The sequence below is a fragment of the Cryptomeria japonica genome, chromosome 3, assembly GCF_030272615.1.
Source record: "Cryptomeria japonica chromosome 3, Sugi_1.0, whole genome shotgun sequence".
Lineage (NCBI taxonomy): Eukaryota > Viridiplantae > Streptophyta > Pinopsida > Cupressales > Cupressaceae > Cryptomeria > Cryptomeria japonica.
Genome location: NC_081407.1, coordinates 946,526,591 through 946,547,176, shown reverse-complemented (window position 1 = coordinate 946,547,176; position 20,586 = coordinate 946,526,591).

Genomic DNA, 20,586 nt, shown 5'->3' with positions numbered 1-20,586 from the left:
AATCTATGTAAAATAAACACAAAAAAATTGAACTTAGTAAATGAGAACATATAAATACATGTTCAATAGATATATAAATGCAAAATAAAAGAACACGTCTTATGATCATATTTTAAAATTGTTAAATTTTATTTTTGAACAAAAGAATGGACTCAACACACACACACACACACACATCTAAGAAACATTCCATGAGCTTGTTGTCAAGTTTCTTTTTCATAAACATTGTTATATTGTTCTACTTCGCATTTTTAACCATTTATCTCTTGGAAAAAATCTCCAATTTGATGGATCTCGCTATTTTTTGTTATGTCAAGCCAAGTAAGGATGTTAATTTAATGACTTACCATAAATAATTTTCCTATAAATTAGATTTGTCACTCTTTTTTAAGCACCAAATCCAAATACATTATGATTCATTGACATGTTAAACCTTATTAGAATGAGAGATAATTGAATGTGTGTTGTCTAAAATGAATGGAAATGAATAATTTTATACTGATAAATGGTAAATCACCACACACATGCACACGCACACACACACACATGCGCGCGCGCACACACACACACATGTACACATGCACACATGCACACATGTTTGCACGCGTGCACACACACACACACACACACATGTTGTCTAAAATGAATGCAAATGAATACTTTTATACTAATAGATAATAAATTGCACACACATGTGTGCACGACTTGAGGTGAGAAACGCAAAGAAGATCAATAAGTTGATTTGAATTTAGGTGCTCGATGAGTTCATAGTTATGAGGATGACCTCATGATTGTGGACTTTACCTAGATAAAATAAACGAAATAGATCATGATAAACACAGAGTTTGAAAATTAATGCATATGATTATGGACAATTAAATAGATAGATCAAACATATGAATACATGTGCATATAGAAGTGAGGCATTGATAAGCATAAGATCTTATATAGATAAAGGTATAACAAAATCTATATAAATATGTTTTTCTTTAAATTAGAATATTTTCTTTAATGGTGCATAAGATCTTAAACTTGTAGTACCATTTTATCCAAAAAAAATTATCATTATTATACATTTTAAACTTATAATTATTTAAAAAATAATTGAATTATTTTTCATCGTTACAATTCATTATAAAAATAAATTTATTAAAATAATCAAATTTAAAAATACTTTTCAAAACTAAAATTTTCATAAATTTTCAACCTTATAACTATATAATTCCCAACTTATATTTGTAGACACCTAAAATTGTCCTCTTTAATTAAATAAATATTTTATTTATTTAATTATTTTATCCTAAGTCTTCTATTAATTAAATAAATTCTTATTTATTTAATTAATTCATTAATCCTCTTCTAAGCCTTTCCTCATTTAAATAAATATTTTTTATTTATTTAAATTGTCCTTTTCCTAAATAAAAAAATGTTTTATTTATTTGATTGATCCCATTTCCTCTATTAATTAAATAAATCTTTATTTATTTAATTAATTCATTAGCCTTTTCTATCCATGACACATGTCACTCATCTCTTAATTCTTTTCTTACCTACCCCCTTTACCATTTAATTATTTCCTCTACCTACCCTTTAATCCTAGCCGACCATGTATCTTTACACATATCAATCTTATCCCTTCATTTCTTACAATGTTCTCTATATAAGAGGATTCCCTCTTCATTATCAACCCTAACAACTGCTTCAATTAAGCCTTCTTGTGATAAAACTATCAACCATATTTCCGTTCTTTGTTGAGCTCTTGTGCACACATAAAATCTGAGAGCAAATATATCAAACAAGATCAATGGAGATAGGAGACAATGGAGATTGAAACCCTACTAGACATGTGAAAGGTAATATTGTTTTATTTTGTTGATTTGCATGATCTTAAAGGTATCTCTATTGGTATTGGTGAGTGTTTCATTGCAGGACATAGATTGTTTGTTGTTGGATCTTTATGGTTTTACAATAGTTTATCATCATCACTTTTCGCCATATACATTTTTGCATGCCCGATGGAACCCTTGTCCCTTTTTATTTTGACATCTTGTTTGCAAATTTTGTGTTTATAAAAGTTGCAGGTTCGACTTTGCGATGATTCTGCATTTTTTTGCATCTGCGATGGATCTAACTGCATCTGTGTTTTCTTTTCGTGTCTGCGACTACTCTTTCTGTGTTTCTGATTTCTTGTTGTTTTTGCAGATCTGTTATCTCAAAGTCGCGTCTGTGACACATCTAATCGTGTTTTTTATTTATTTCCGCATCTATGTTGCCTTTTGTTGCATTTTTATTTTGCAGGTTTTTCAGTCACTTTTGCAAGTTGCAGGTTTCTAAAATCGCGTCCATGACTCCTGTTTTCGCGTTTTTGCCCAGATCTCGTGTCTGTGTAGGTTTTTGTTGCATCTGTACTTTTTCATTAAATTTACAGGGTCTGATTTCCTGAAAGTGTGTTTGTGTCCTTTCTTTCCTGTCTATGATCTATTTTCGCATCTGCATCTTGTATAGTTGCGTCTGTGTTTTTCAGTTTTGCATTTTCACTTTCATTTAGGGTTTTCAGATTTGCTTATTGGAGCTCACCTCTTTTGATCCGACTAACGAAGTGGTGCAGCTATTTGAAAAGAAGTAAAACGTATTGTCGAAGGCCCCTATTTCACAAAGTCTTTTGGGATTTTTAAAATTTACCTAACTTGTGTGCTTGCAGGAAGGCTATTATTTTAAAAATACTAACAAGTTTGGTGCAAGACCTTTGGAAAAGATTTGATTTTTTTTGCTTTGTCTTCTTTAGTCTAGCAAAACACTTCAATTGGTGCTCTAAAATTAACAAGTGTCTTTTGTGTCTTGAGAAATGGGCTCTTTTTATTTTACCTTTTAGAGGGCCTGCCTTCCAAGTAGCCCATAAGGCCAAGTGAGAGGGAATGACCCAAGTGGTAATGGGCTAAAGCCAAGCTCTTCCAAGCCACTATAAATAAAAGTGTTTATGATGAAAGTTGCAAGCAACGTGTGTTACATGCTACTATAATGATGTTATGACTCCCCATATACCTTATAGAGCGTAACCTCTATAGGCTGGGAGGCCTTCCATTTAACAGAGCGTAACACACTGCTGATTATAGCCACCCAAACAAATACCCTTACTAGACACCTTTTTGTGTTAGAAATAAAAAACCTTCTAGTTGTTGGTACAGGAGGTCAAACCTCTAATGTCGTCTCAAATTCTTATAGTTCTTAGTAAAGATACAAAGTTCGCCACGGGGAGTTTTCGTGGGGACTGGTGCTTGGCTACCCTGGAGAAGTGATTGTTGTGGAGGAAAACCAGTGGGATCAAGCATTGAAGTATTCACTTTGAATAAGCATAGTTGGGAAACCAAGTGAGATCCAACAACTATTGTCCTAGCCAGCCTTAGGATTTGTGCTTGGCTTCATTCATCAAATAATCAATCAAACATTTTAAACAGACATTGTGTTTGTTGTGTCTTCCAAGTGTATGCAAAACAAACAAGGACATTTTACTATCACACTTGAAATTGAAACACTTTATCATTTTTGGACAAAAACACTTTCACACATTGGGTCTTCACTATTTTGCCATGTTTTCTTGCCACTAAAAGTCAAAACATTGAGATTTGGTCACATTCAACAACTTCATAATAGGACAGAATTGCAAAACATTTTCAGAACCATGACTGTGTTAGTTTAATCGAGTTTGTGTTGGAAAATTGCGTCTATGCAGAGCAAAATCACGTCTGGGTATCATAAAAGTATACTATCACATTTTCCAAACAACACTTTAAAGTCACGTCTATGTTAGTTTAAACCACATCTGTGTTGAGAAAAATCACGTCTGTGCAAAGCAAAATTGCGTCTCTGACTTTCAAGATAAAATTGTCATTATCATCAGAAAATTGCATCTGTGTTTACTGTAACTGCGTTTGGGATCAAAAATCATGTTTGGGTCTGTTAAAACTATGTCTGTGTTCATAACTAAGAAATTGCAAAAGATTTGTCAAGAGAAAAAGGACTTAAGTTTTCAGATTCAAAGAGCTTTTAGTTGCTTCCTATAGGGCTTCATTTTTCAGTCAACCTGTCTTGGTCACACATAGTCTATCATTTTCCTTCACTTGCATTGCCCTCATACATATTTTCCAAATTTGTGTCAAAAGGTTACTTTTCTTGTCCTCATCAAACTTTGCAAACATACTGTAACACAACACTAGGTGATTCTCGTATCAAGATCTATCATCTTAGGGTCTCATTTGGTCTTCTTGAGTCAAGGTCAACTTACCTCATCAAGAGATCCATCATCTCTTTGGAAGCCACACCTTACTCTAGAAACATACTTGACAAAGGAGACTTGATAATGGTGGTAACAAAAGAGCCCTGATAATGGCGATAACAAAAGAGAGTGTCTTGTGCTTGAGTCACCTTCCTCCCTATTTCAAAAACCTGAAGTTCCAAACACATACACTCATTCTCATGCCAGTTATGATAGAGCCTCTCATGAACAACCCCATAGTTGTCCTTTCCCATGGAGGAGAACTACCACTACACATGTTCATGATGATACCCAAGATTATACCAATGCATACAATTACACTCCAACAAATATTCAAAATCATGACACGAGGAAACCCCATGTGCGATTTGGGGGCAATACTCAAGATCACTCTTATGATGCCTCCCATCCTCATGGTCATGACATGTATCAACCTAGACCTAGTTCTCCTCACTATAATGCCATACCAAGTGGTCCATATACAAGCTATAACTATGCCCCTCCTCCATATGAATGCTTCTATGATCAATACCATCCATACATGCATTATATCCCTCCTCCTCCGCTTGGTGGCTCAGGCATGGGACTAGCTCAAAGAGAAAAGACACCACCCAAGAATGACTTGCAACAACAAATCAAGGATTTTCAAAAGCAAATGGCAGACATGAATACACCAAAGCAACAATACACAATGAAAGATATATGTCCTTACCCATTTGATAGAAGCATTCCAATGCCTCCATTTTATCCACATTTTGTGACACCAAAATTTGACAAGTATAGAGGCAAAGGGGATCCTAAGGCACAAATAAGAGAATTTTTCATAGCTTGCATTGAGGTAGCAGGGGAAGTAACATACTTGATGAGATTGTTCCCACAAAGTTTAGGTGGACAAGCTATGGAATGGTTCTCCCAACTTCCACCTAGAATCAAATCATGGAGTGATCTAGCAGAGGCTTTCATACAACACTTCTCATATAACATTGAAATAGATGTGTTAGTGTCTACCTTATGTAATACTAAGTAGAAAAATGGGGAATCTTTCTCTTCATTTTTACAACGATGGAGAGGTATTGCTAGTCGATGCTCTTGTGATATCCCACAAAAATAAATGGTAGAAATGTTCACTCAAAATGTTAATAAGGACGTTGGATATGAGCTAAGAAAGGCTTGTTTGTCTACTTTCAAGGAGGTCATTGAGAAAGGATTGGCAACTAAGAAAGTCCTTATTGAACAAGGTGTCATAAATCTATTCAAAGAAAACAAAGAGGAATCAAATGGAAAAGACAAGCCCTGCTTTTGGAACAAGAATAAGAACACAATCAATGATGGGGTAGTAGATGCAAATGTGGTAAAACCAAAAGTAACTTTCCCTGGTGCAAGTTAATCTAATACAAGCAATCAAGTACACTCAAAGGCCATCAAATCCTCGAAGGAAATACACTCTATTGGGAGAGACAATTGAGACAACATTCAAGAAATTGGTTGCAAACAAGCTCATAACACTACCGGATAATCTACCTTACGAACCAAAAGTAAAACCTGCATGGTTGAATGATGACGAGTATTGTGAGTATCACAAGAGCAAAGGACACACAACTAGCAATTGTCACAGATTGAAGGATGTTATACAAGATCTTATTGACAAGGGCTACATAAAAATTGATGGTCATACCTCCAATGAGGAACATGCGATGTTTAAGGAGCCATTCCCTAAACATGATAAAGGAAAAGCCAAAACAAATAATCAAGCTAACTATGCTAAGATGTCCTATGATTATGACTCAATCGTTAACCACATTTCAGTGGATAATTATGTTTCTACCATTATCATAAAGGACAAAACTTCTGAAGATTCTACCGAAAGGAGTAAGGTTGTCTTAAAAGGAATTGGACCATCTTCTTCATCCTCCAAAAATGAAACTTTTGAATGTAATGTCACAACTCGTTGAGGTAAAGTCACTTTGCAAGGTGTTTCATTTAAGACCACAACCTCTTCATCCACCAAGAATGAGTATGACCTTGTAGATCGGTTAGGGAAGACACCCACCCTCATTTCCATCCTTGAACTTCTATGCATATCTCCCGCACATAAGGCCATCCTTGATAAAACTTTGAGAGAGACCTCTGTACCCACTAATCTGAACGTGGACCAGTTTCAAGCCATGGTGGGATGCCTTTTCATTCTGCATAGCCTCACATTCACAGAAGCTGATGATGCATCCATAATCCAGCCTCATAATGCACCTTTACATATTGAAACCTTTCTCCATAAAAACTGAATAAAACAAGTCTTGATAGATGGAGGAGAAGGTCTGAACATTTGCACATTGAACACTATTAAGCAATTGGGATATTCTGAACAAACCGTGAATTCAAAAAATAAGATCACCATAAAAGCATATGATGACGAAGAACACTCATCCAAGGGCACAGTCAAGAATTGGACCAGTCATGAAGGATGTGGTTTTTCAAGTCCTTGATCTAGATCTCACATACAACATACTCTTGGGACATCCATGGATTCATGAAATGAGAGTCGTTCCCTCAACATATCACCAATGTATCAAGTTCCCACACAATGGAGTTGAGGTGACCATTAATGGCAATCCAAATTTGTTCATATATTGCAATAACATGTGACCAAGATAAGAGATAATAATTCCAATTAAGAGAGAAGCAACTCCATCATCAGCATATGTGGATCCTGAATAATTAAAACCTTCTACATCAAAAAAAGTATAGCTTAAAGAAAAATTTAAGGTTAAAGACATGGGATGTGGTGAGTATATCTTTCACGTTGACCAACTCCCACTATCTCCTAAAACATTTAGTCGATAGGAACAACCTACAAACAAGTTACAATATTAAGGAATTGGGTATGAACCACTTAGTGTTGTGGCTGTCTACTCCAACTATAATAATAATAACTCTAATTGAAATATCAACCTGAAGTTTGGACATTCATTTGGTAAAGTTACTATTTTCATGGCTAGTGTTCATTTAGTTATCAACCCAGGGATGTAAAACTTGAAATGGGTCTGCACTATATATGCACTAAGCTCCTTCAATAGCTATTTTGCATTGCTACAATACCTAACATTATACGGAAAGGAAAGACAAGAATAAAAATTATAGAAGGCTACAGGAAAACTTATAAAAACAATGTTGGAATGATCTAATATAAATAATAGAAATCACTCTGTTCTGGCTTGGCTGCAGGAACAGTCAATGGATCTATTTCTAGTGGCTGTAGGAACAGTCAAGGCACGAACTTTTACTGCAACTAAAGAAGAATTAATTTCAACGAGCATAAACACAGGATCACCCACCAAGTGGGCCCCCTTGGATGAGTGATATCAAGCTTCCAAAAAAATACTTTTAGCAGATCAGAACAACATATCTTTTATTCATTGCTTCCTGAAAATGATTACATGTTTTAAAAGAAAAACTCCAAAATGCTTATCAAAATTCTCTGCTCTATTCCTTTCTATTCTGTCTAACCTCTAAGAAAAAAGGAAGAGCTTATTAAAAAGAAAAGATCAACTACAATGGACAACTCAAATCATGCCCAGAAGAAGAGGTGGATGATTGACTGATGAAGAAGATAACTAGAGCTTGGCTGCAGGAAACGTGGATCTAGACCGAACCACAGTCTTTGCATGTCGTAGCGATATTTTGCGAATTCAATGCCCACTAGAGTTAAACTTTTGTAGTGCTACCTGGCTGCTCTGCTCATCCCTTACCTTGCGCTCGCTCGGCTCCTCTTCAGTTTGATCTCTAGTTATTTCTTACGTGATTCTTCCTTCTTCAGGAGAGAAAGGAGAATATCCATTGCGACATCATTTATTATCTGCACTACAACAAAAACAACATACAAGGACATGCATAAGTGTAGACACTTAAAAATAATTATTTTAATTATTTTTAATTCCTCACATAATTAATTAATTAATTATGTTAATTAAAATTCTTCTCAATATTAATTAAATATAATTAATATTGTCACTATAGCATATGATTTATTTAATAAATCAATCCCTTTCTTTATTCTTCTAAAAAAATCAAATCCTCACAAATCTTCCTCTTAGCTAATTAATTTCAATTAATTAGTTAACCTACATGATTCCTACAATCATCTTTTTAATTCATCATTAACCTAATAAATTCTTCTAGAAACTCCCTAAACTCACTTAACATTATTCTTCTAATTTTTTATTCCCTCCACTCATTCTCTCTCCTAGTCAAATTCTCCTACAAATATAAATGCCACCTAACATTTCCTCTAATCCCCCTCCTAATGAGTCGTTAATGGCTAATCATCATGATTAGCCACAAAGTCAACTCTTTGTCCTTTCATCTAGCCACTAGCTTTAAATGCTCTTTTTCTAGATGAATGTAAGATTTTCGAAATCTCACATTCTTCTAGGCATTTCCCTCTCCCAAGGAATTTTTAATTCCTTTTTATTCTTCTAATCCCCATAATATCCATTTTTGGAGAATTTTTAATTCCTCCAATGCATCTTGTAGAGTGTGGAGATACGAAATGCCTTTAAGGCATATTTCTTGGTCTCCACACCCTCTCTTGGAGCTTGTGTGAGCTCACAAGTAAATCTTAGCCCTTCATCTTGAATTCATCCTAGCCATCCATTTTCCTCTCCTCTTCTTATAAAATAGGGTTCCATCCCTTCATTCAAAAAACATCTTGAAATCCAGTAAGCTTATGCTGCCCTTTTGAGCCCAGGAAATCATCTTGGCAACTTGATCATCTCATCCTTATCATTCATCATAATCATTTGTGCACAATATTGGAGAGCCATCCACATCCAGCAATCAAAGGAGCACATCAAGTGGAGCATTATCAAGGGGTGCCTTCACTTCATCAAGCTCAATCCAAAGGAGAAGGTAAAATAGCAAGGTGAAATGGTCTTTTAATGATATTTTAGCATTCTGCATGTTTATTTTGTTATGTTTTGATTAGTTTACCTTTCAAGTTTGTTTTTCCCTCTTCAATAAGTATTTTATTTAATTAATACATTCATTAATTCACATATGATATTACCCTAAATAATCCGCATAGCAACAGGAACAAATCACTTGGCTGCAGGAATAAATGGCATGGCTGCAGGAATAGACCGACAAAGTTCAAACATGATTTCATAAGTTTAGGTTTAACACATGGAATACATATAGTCAATTTACAATACTTCACTACTACTATGCAAACCAAAAGATGTAAAAAACCTAAGAGTTTTGATGATAAAAACATGACAAAGTCTCAACTTATCATGCCCCCCAACTTTAAGAGTTTGCTGATCCTACAACAAAAGGAAAATTTCTGACTCTTGCTGTAACTCTTAAATCACCAACGGTGCCCTGACCTGTCCCTCCTGAAGCCAAGTTCCAATAAAATCCTTTCATTTTTTCCAGCAGGGACCATCTAGCTGTTTCTTCTATGACTACATCATAGTTTTGCTTTGTAGGCTGACCAAAAGTAGCCACATAAGGATTGGGGGTTGAAAGATCAATGGTAGCCAGTTGTTGACTTTCTCCTTGCCTAACTGTATGTATCTGGGGGCTCTTTGCACGACTGCATGAAAATTTTGTAGTGAATAAGGTTCTCCCTATTTTAACTGTTCCGGTAGATTATTCCAGCTCTGAGTTAACCCTTCTATTGGAGCTGTCCTGTCATTCTGAATCAAATGCTCATATGCTTGATAGACTTCTTCTCTCATTGGAAGCACTAATTTTCTAACATCATCTCTTACTAGTAACTTCTACCAATCATAATAAATAATTCTTGGTGCTTCTGATTCCCTTCTTAATGGTAATGGATAGTCAAGCTCTAATTTTTCATACTCTTTGGCTTGTGCCCCCATGATAATCTCATTTTGGATCCATAACATTAAAGCTTTGATATGGATATCCCCAATATACAATAAAGGGTTCCACTCCCTGTCTGAGGGTACATCATAGTTATGTAAGTATAATTCACATAGAAAATTCTTCAGCTGTTTCTAAAGAGGGGTTAAGGTCCCTAACAATGCGCTTTAGTTTGAAGTTCAGATACCGCTCTTTCAAATGTACTACATAAACTCTTGGAGGTGCCCTACACTGCATCAACTTAGGAACCATGCCATAAATTATTTCTACCTTAGCCTCTAATTCCTCAATTCTGTTATCTCTCTTTTCAATTTCTTTTTGCTATTTATCAATAATCCCCTGCAACCTAGCCTTCTCTATTTCCCATTGTCTATAAAATGTTAAAGCAATAGATAAACTACTTAGAGATGAAGGAGGTCTAATAGGTACTACCTTAGACCACGGGATTTCCTTAATAAACTCCTAAATCTGAGCTGGCATCTCTCCAATATTTTCATCAGGCTGTTGTAGATTATCTTCAATAGTTTCTTCAAATTGCTGTGCCACAGAAGCAAGATTTGCTAGTTTATCCTCAACAACTTTTTCTTGGATTTCATCCTCTGTAGGGCTTCCTTCTTTTGAAGTTTCCATGGTAATAACCTCTGCCAGATTACCCATAGGATGAGTCTTTTGTGTCTTGCTACGTGTTCTTCTTACATAAACTTTTGGAATGGTTGTAGGAGTTGTTGCACGAGTTTTTATTTTTGTCCTATACCTCTTTTCTGTAGGAGGAATCTGAGTTACCTACGGCTGGGTCATAAGTTCTTCATTTGTTTCATCCCTTTCCAACTCTTTTCCTTTCCTTTATAGAGCTGGCGAATCTCTTCGAAGAGAAGTAGAGGGTTGTTCTTCACTTGATTCTGCTGTCTTTTCTTCCATAATAACCGTGGCTCCTTCAGCAACAAGCAATTCCTCATCTGCAACAACTACAGGGGAAGAGGGTTCTGCAACATTTTCTTCTTCAACCAACAGGTTATCTGCAACAGGGGCATCTTCAACCCTAAATTGTCGTATATCCTCAAATACACCCCATTCCATTTGTGAAACATCTCTCAGGGACCACTATACAAGTAGCTTAACCAATCCATGATGGCTAACAGAGCGATTTCCATTTTTCCGCATCTCCCTAGCACTTGTAGAAATGAGGTGGTATAAGAAATTAGGAACATTCACTCACCGGCCATGCCGCAGATGACTAAGTAATTTAAAATGAGGTGAATGCAGATTTGGATATCACCCTTCACATGTAATGTATTTCATAACATACAAAGCTCCTTGAGGCCAATGTGCTAGTAGAGAAACCCTTCTAGTTCCTTGTTTGTCCACCATTAAGGGTTCATCCATGGGAATTGTGAACTCTGCCCTAGCACTCCTTGCATCTTTTGATTCTGGAAAGAGTTCTCCTTCCTGCGGCAACCCCGTTACTTCTTCTATTTGTTGCTTCGTAGCAATAACCCTCAAACCTTTAACTGTAGCTTCTCCTTCATTAAAGGAATGCATAAATTTTGCAGCAAATTCTTCGTTATAATCCCTGATTTTCAAGAAGTAATCCAACCAGCCATGGTGTCTGAAATAACGCTCACAAAGAGCATCCTGCAACAACACTTCATGAACCGTTAGCTCATGACGAATTGGATCACCACCCATCTCTTACTCTGCTATTTTTATATCTTTGCAGCTGAACCAAAATATCTGAGAGTCTTGCTAAATTGAAATTCCCTTAAATATCTCAATTCTGGCGACAAATTTTATTATTCACTTGCGTGAAATAATAACATAATAAGTAACGATGGGGAAAAAAATCAATTCGAAGTACCAAAAAGGATTGATAATTAATCACTTTGGAAACCAAACCATAAAGCATCCCCCCAAATTAACCTAGCACGTGTTCGCACAAGCTGACAAGATTTTGGGTAGTGGAGCAGATTTAAATAGGATATAATCATAATGAACTTGATGCCCTGAAAAATGGATAAGGTTAGTCTAAGATAAACAACACAAAACACACAAGAAAAACGTTAATGTTATTCAATCAAAAACTAATCTAAACAAGCATATCAAGAGAGACACTAAAATCATGCCAATATATCTAAATAATGAAACAAAGATAATGAGGCATCTCCAAATGCCTCTTAGCATGCTCTTAGTTCGTTCTCCCTTGTTCCTCTCCTCTCCAAGTTCCAAAATAGTGTAGCTCTCAGCAGCTTTTTGCACTATGGATGCTTATGGAGGATTGAGATTGAAATATTGCTCTAAATGTAAATAAAGAAGCAAATATTAAGCTGTTGATACTAAAATGATTTATTTTAACCAAAATGACAATATATGAGTTAATTATGCTAAAATGCTCTCTTAAAATGCCTATAGCTTAAATGCATACAAGTTTTCAGGATTTGGATTATGAAGAAATGGGCTCTATTTATAGGAAAAATGGAGCAATGAATGGTTGAGATTGAGTAATCTCAACAAGGGTCAGGATTGAATGATTTCAAATCCATGTGAGGGCTTTCAACTCAACCCCAGGATGACAAGTGTCAATGTGAGATAGGTTGAGAGGAGAGGGAATAAGCATTAAATGCTTGATATGACCTTGGGAGTTAAAGTCAAGGTTGGTTGAATGAATAAACTCTTTATTCAAATAATAAAGCTTTTATCCAATGGATAAACTCTTGTGCAAATGTGAAATGGATGAATATGGTCAAAACAATAAACGTTTGGGGAGACAAGTTTGAAATAACCATAAATGGTTATGTAAGAGCCATAAATGGTCATGTAAGAGCCATTAGTGGTCTTGGAAGACTTTGGGGGTTAATTTGTTGAACACTCAAAGCATTAAATGCTTTTCAAAGACTTTGGAGTCTTTGAGAAGTGACTCCATTTTGCTTAGGAATGTGACAATAATTAGGGAATGGATTAGGCTAATTAGGAAGGGGTTAGAAGAATCTAGAAGGGGATTAGATTTTTGCAAGTGGATTTGGTGGGTGAGGGAAAATAGGATTTTATTAAAATAAAAATTCATTTATTTCAATAAATGTGTGCAAGTTGCATTTGTAGGAAAATGCAAGTGGGGTGGGGATAATGATTTAAATAAATGTTTTATTTAATTTATTTAAAAGAGGAATAGGGGGATTTTAATTAAATAAATAGATTTTATTTATTTAATTGATTTGAATTTGATTTAATGAATTAATTAAAATAAATTGAATAATTTATTTAATTAATAGAAGAATGTTTGGGGATGAATTAATTAAATATTAATTTAATTAACTAGTGGCTAGTGGATTTTTAATCAAATAAATAGCGAATATTTATTTAGTTAAGCTGGACAGATTTGTGTGACTACAGAACTAATAAATGTATAATTAAAATAAAACACAATATACACGTACCTGCAATTGTACGAAAATGATGGCGAAATGAAATGAAATGACAGATAAGAACGTGGGATGGAATGTCATGGATGAGATTTTATGTATGGAGAAGAATATTCCTATATAATATGGAAATATTTTATTATGAAGTGGCAAATATGTTCACTGCAGAGGCTGCAAGAACTTTACCTTTATTACCTTGCTCAATTGCAACAGGAAGCTCATGAGTTGCTGTAGGCTCATTGTTAGTTGCTGCAGGAACTTCTATGTCACTTTGTGGAGTAAACTGCTGTAGGAACTCTTATTTAGTAGCTGGCTTATGATATAGACGTAGTCGGTGACCATTCATTAAGAGTTTAAATCAAACAGTATCAATTGTGGACAAACGAACAGCTCCATTCTGGAAAACTTCTTCTATCTCATATTGACCTAACCACCTGGTTTGAAGCTTTCCCATAGCATCTTTATATCTGGAATCATACAGTAGTGCCCAGTCACCAAATTTGAATTTCTTTTCCCTGATATATTTATCATGCCATTTTGCTCTTTGATTTTGAATCAATTCTGTCTGTTGAACAACTATATTTCTCCATTCATCTATAGCATTTAATTGCTAAATGCATTCTTTCTATGCTTCAGACAATGTCATATTTAATTGCAAAGTTGTCCTCAAGGTTTTATGCTCAAATTCAATAGGCATCATTGTTGTTTTGCCATAAACCATCTCAAAAGGTGTGAAACCAATTGATGTTTTCCAAGTTGTTCTATATGCCCAAATTGCTTCTGAAAGCCAGTGAGACCAATCTTTCTTGTGAACAGACACTATTTTTGTAAGAATAGCCTCAAGCTCTCTATTTGTAACTTCTACTTGTCCATTAGCCTGTGGATGATATGGAGTAGATTTTCTATGCCTTATATTGTATTCATTGACCAAAGCTTTTATCAATGTTGAAGTAAATTGAGGTCCCTGGTCTAAGACAATTTCCCTTGGTACTCCATATCTTGTAAATATCTCTTCATAAAGAAACTCAGCTACCTTATTATCTCTTGCATGTGTCATGGCACGAGCTTCTACCCATTTTGTTACATAGTCTGTACATACCAAGATATAAGATCTACCATTAGAAGGTGGATCAATTGGGCCAACAAAATCTAATCCCCACTTGTCAAATGGTGCAACTGATATTTGAGGATATAGTGGCATCTCATCAAATTTTGTAGGTCTTCCCATTCACTGACATCTGTCACATTTCCGTGTGTACTAACCTGCATCCTTGTGTAATGTGGGCCAATAGTATCCTATATTGAGTATTTTTAGTGCTGTTCTTTTGGCAGCAAAATGACCTCCACATGGCTCATCATGACATGCATGCAGGATGTCATATGTTTCATCTTCTCTGACACATCTTTGCATGACTTGGTCAGGTCTAGTATAAAATAGACAATCAACAAACCATGAGAAGTTAAAACTTTTTTCAACTAGCAACCTTCTTTCCTTAGGAGAGAAATAAATTGGCATCTTAGCTGCAGCTAAATAGTTGGCAATATCAGCATACCAAGGAGTGTGAGCTTGAATGAGAAACAAATGTTCATCTAGAAAAGTTTCATCTATTATTGTAGAATCTTCTTGCAATTGAAGACGTGAAAGATAATCTGCAACCACATTAGACTTCCCTAGTTTATCAACAACTGTGATATCAAATTCCTGCATCAACAATAACCAGCGAGCTAATCTACCAGTGATTGATGGCTTATTCATGAGATATCTAATTGCAGTATGATCTGTATGCACAAATATGGGATATCCTGTGATATAGTGTCTAAATTTGTTAAGTGCATATATGACAGCTAGCATTTCCTTTTTAGTAACTATCTAATTCAATTCAGGTCCCTGCAAATTCTTGCTAATATAATATATTGCATTTTCCAATTTGTCAATTCTCTGTCCTAGAACTACTCCTATTGCATAATTAGATGCATCTGTATGGATTTGGAATGGTAGAGACCAATTTGGCCCTTTAAGAACTGGTGCTTGAGTCAAAGCATGCTTAAGCTTTAAGAAAGCTTCATTGTATTCTGGGGTCCATTTAAATTCTACATCTTTAGTAAGCAATGAATATAAGGGACTTGCAATTTTACTGAAATCTTTGATAAACCGTCTATAGTATCCAGCATGACCAAGAAAACTTCTTACATCTTTTTGCTTCACAGAGTCATTAATTTGCTAAATGACTTCAATCTTTGCTGGATCCACCTGGATGCCTTGTACAGATATATGATGACCAAGGACTATTCCTTCTTCCATCATGATGAAACACTTCTCACTATTTAAAGACAAATTATAGTCTTCACATCGTTGCAAAACTTTCTTTAGATTATCCAATGCTTGATCAAATTCAGAACCATAAGTTGTAAAGTCATCCATGTAAATTTCCATAATATCTTGAGAAATATCAAAAAAGATACTGATCACTGCTCTTTGAAAAGTGGTTGGAGCATTACACAACCCAAAAGGAAGAACAAAATATGCATATGTGCCCCATGGGCAAGTAAATGTTGTCTTCTCTTGATCCTTAGGAGCTATCTGGATCTGATTGTAGCCACTAAATCCATCAAGGAATGAAAATTATCTCTTACTAGCTAGAGAATACAATACCCAATCCACAAATGGCAATGGAAAATGATATTTTCTGGTTGCTAAGTTCAGAGCTCTATAATTGACACATACCCTCCATTTTCCTCATTTTTTAGGGACTATCACCAGAGGTGATACCCATTGACTGTCAGAGATAGGATAGATAAACCCAATTTTTAACAATTTCTGTAATTCTTCTTTAACTATCTCCTTCAAAGTAGGATCGATTCTTCTTTGAGGTTGTCTGAGTGGGCAACACTCATCCTTTATATAAATACGGTGGGTACAAACTGCTGGATCAATCCCATTCATATCCTTGTAATCCCATGCAAAAGCATTTTTATGAAGTTTTAGTAAGTCCACAAGGCCCTCTTTTTGAGTATCTGATAGATCTCTATTGATATTCAAATATTTATTTCATTCCACCTCTATCTTAATAGTAAGATCAATCTGGTTTATATCAGAAAAATGAGAAGAAGATAATTCCTGCGACAACGGAGTATGCAATATATCAGTGGCTGCAGGAAAGTCCAAACCTGCAATATTCGGAACCAATTCCTGCAATTTTTGCTCTTCTATAAATTTATTTATCAGGATTTTATAAAGAATTGATTCCTCATTATATAACTGCATGAGTGGTCCTCAATTAATCATCATAAGGTGATTAATAGAGTCAATTTCTTCAGATTCCTCTCCCAAGATAGGCCAAACGGCTTGTTGCTATTCAAGCTGGGGTTGTGCTGGAGAATACAAGGCTAATGTTTTTGTAGAACTCCCATCTGAAATAGTCATATCCCCTGATCTACACCCAATATATGCATCAGCTGTGGCAAGCCAAGGTCTACCCAAAATTACTAGATATCCTCCCAATGTTGCCTTTGGAGATAAAATCATAAATTCTGCAAGATATTCCCAGGAATCTAGAATAACCACTACATCCTCTATGATACCATCAGGTCTCACTGTAGAGCCATCAACAAGCTATAGAACTGTGGGTGTAGGCCTTAAACTATTGATCTCAATATGTTGCATTACTTCCCTTGTCATTACATTAATGGCTGCCCCTAAATCAATCAAAACATTTTTTATTTGACTGCCATTAATGACTATACTCACAACAGGATTACCTAGATCAAAATACTTTGGAATGACAATCTTACCTAACATAATATCAGCCAGTTGACCCATAACATGCACTATTTGTGGATCATTTTTCTTCCTGCCAGGTTTTTTTAGACATGCTTCTCTCAATGCCTTACCATATATGGGAACATCCTTTATTGCTTGCAATAATGGAATTTTACCACAAATGTGCTTCAGTTGATCAATAATATCAAATCTTTGCTATTGTTCAGTGGGGACTTCTTTTTCTTGCAATCTATGGGGAAATGGTGGCAATATTTGATTATGGGGTAATATATTTGTTGGATTAGAGATTTCTTGCTCCTCCTGTACCTCAGTGATAACTGGATGAGAGGGATGAGGTAAAGTTGTTCCAGATCAGAGGTGAATGTCATCTAGTGATAAAGAATAGGTTGGGTACTGATTAACATCAGCTGAATAAGCTTGTTGTTGTTGCTGAGACTTGATATTTGGATTTGGCAACGGTTGAGTAGGCAACTGTGTTGGTTTAGGCAGTGCAGCAGTAGTTGTAGGAGGAGAGATTAAAGAAGGAGGTTGTGCCTGCTGAATAGGCGGCTGATAACCAGAAGATTGAGCTGGCCATGGTTGGCTTCCCCTCCATTGAGAAGTAGGTTGCCAATTCCCTTGAAACTGGTTTCCTTGGCCCTGAGGTGTGTACCAGTTCCCCTGTGGCTACTGCCACTGTGGCATTTGATTAGCAAAATGTTGCCCTTGGCCTTGTGAACCATACCAATTTTGATAGTTACCAAGATTTTGAGAATACTGTGGTTGCCATTGGTTATTTGGTGCATAAGAATTTCCACTATAACCAGAAAAAGAACTTGGGTCGGGTGGCATACCTTGTCTTTGAAAATTTGGTCTTCTTTGAGCAACATAGAAGACTTGCTCATCCTCACCTTGAATTGGCTTGAAGTCAGGTACCTCCACGTTTGCAACCATCTTACATCTACAATCTTTCTTTCACTGTTTACAATGAGGACAAAATTTTGCAAGGAATGCATCAGCTTCCTCATGCTTCTTCTTAGCTGCCAGTGTATCCAACTGGGTAGTCATATTGTTTATAATGTCCTCCTTGAAATTTTTTAACAAATGACTAAGTTCCATTCTAGAAACTCCAGTTCCAGATGCTGATAATGGTGCCCTTGATTTAAATCTCCTATTCTTCTTAGAAGTAGATCTGGAATACTTCTTGCAAATTTGTCCTATTTCAGCCCAAGTGGATTGTGTAATGTCACCTCCTCCCATAAGATCCAAGGAATCAGTGCATTCATCACTGATTCCCCTCAAAAATATCAATTTGAGGGAATATTCATTGAGAGTGCTATGCTTGGACTTTTTGACACTAAACAGAAACTTTTCCAAGTAATCTTCAAGACTCTCATCTTCAGTTTGTGTCATTCTAAAGATATCATCCCCATGACGATTAGTACCTCTACAATAATGTTTGTATTTTGCAAGAAACAACCATTTCATCTCATCCCATGTATTGATTGTGCTACTACCCAAGCTCATAAACCATCTCAAGGATGACTCCTTCAAAGTGGCAGGAAAATTTTTGAGTCTATGGGCATCTGTAGTATAGTCAAAACTCCTATAGAGAACATCAAACTCAAACAAAAATGTGTCTGGATCCTTTGTCACCAATCCATAAAATTTAGGGAGTGAAGATGCTGGAATGTTCTTGAGATTAGCATTATCATGCTGATCAGAGATGGGAAACTCAAACGTTGGACCTGGTGGTGGTGGTGGATTATTCCCACCAGGAGGAGGGTTCCCTTGCATTAGACTTGTGGGGGTTGTTACTATAGGAAATTCTTCTTCTTGAAGACCAAAAAGGAACTGAAGACTACCTTCCAGAAAATCAGATTCAGGGTGATTCAATTTTTGTGGGACTTGATAAAGTTCAGCAAAAGGATTTATATCTTGGAAATTATCTTCTGCATGATTAGGATGAGTGGGCAGAAATCTACCTCTGGGGTCTCTTCTTCTTCTATGCATGCATATTCATGAAATTTTCAAACAATAAAGAATCTCAAAAACAATTAACTGGAACCAATAATAACCATGAAAGGTTCTTAGTTTGACACCATCCCTGGCAACGACACCAAAAATGTCTACTCCAACTATAATAATAATAATAACTGTAATTGAAATCTCAACCCGAAGTTTGGACATTCATCTGGTAAAGTTACTATTTTCATGGCTAGTGTTCATTTAGTTATCAACCCAGGGACGTAAAACTTGAAATGGGTCTGCACTATATATGCACTAAGCTCCTTCAATGACTATTTTGCATTGCTGCAGTGACTAACATTATGCAAAAAGGAAAGGCAAGAATGAAAATTATAGAAGGCTACATGAAAAATTAAAATGCTGGAATGATCTAATATAAATAACAAAAATCACTCTGTTCTGGCTTGGCTGCAGGAACAGTTAGTGGATCTATTTCCAGTGGCTGCAGGAACAGTCAAGGCACGAACTTTTAATGCAACTAAAGAAGAAATAATTTCAATGAGAATAAACACAGGATCACTCACCAAGTGGGCCCCCTTGGACGAGTGATACCAAGCTTCCAGAAAAATACTTTTAGCAGATCAGAACAACATATCTTTTATTCATTGCTTCCTGAAAATGATTACATGTTTTAAAAGAAAAACTCCAAAATGCTTATCAAAATTCTTTGCTCTATTCCTTTCTATTCTATCTAACCTCTAAGAAAAAAGGAAGAGCTTATTAAAAATCAAATATCAACTACAATGGACAACTCAAATCATGCCCAAAAGAAGAGGCGGATGATTGACTGATGAAGAAGATAACTAGAGCTTGGCTGCAAGAAATGTGGATCTAGACCGAACTACAGTCTTTGCATGCTGTAGCGATATTTTGTGAATTCAATGCCCACTAGAGTTAAACTTTTGTAGTGCTACCTGGTTGCTCCGCTCATGCCGTACCTTGTGCTCACTCGGCTCCTCTTCAATTTGATCTCCAGTTATTTCTTATGTGATTCTTCCTTCTTCAGGCGAGAAAGGAGAATATCAATTGCGGCATCATTTATTATTTGCACCACAACAAAAACAACATACAAGGACATGCATACGTATTTAATTTAATTAATACATTCATTAATTCACATATGATATTACCCTAAATAATCCGCATAGCAACAAGAACAAATCACTTGGCTGCAGGAATAAATGACATGGCTGTAGGAATAGACCGACAAAGTTCAAACATGATTTCAT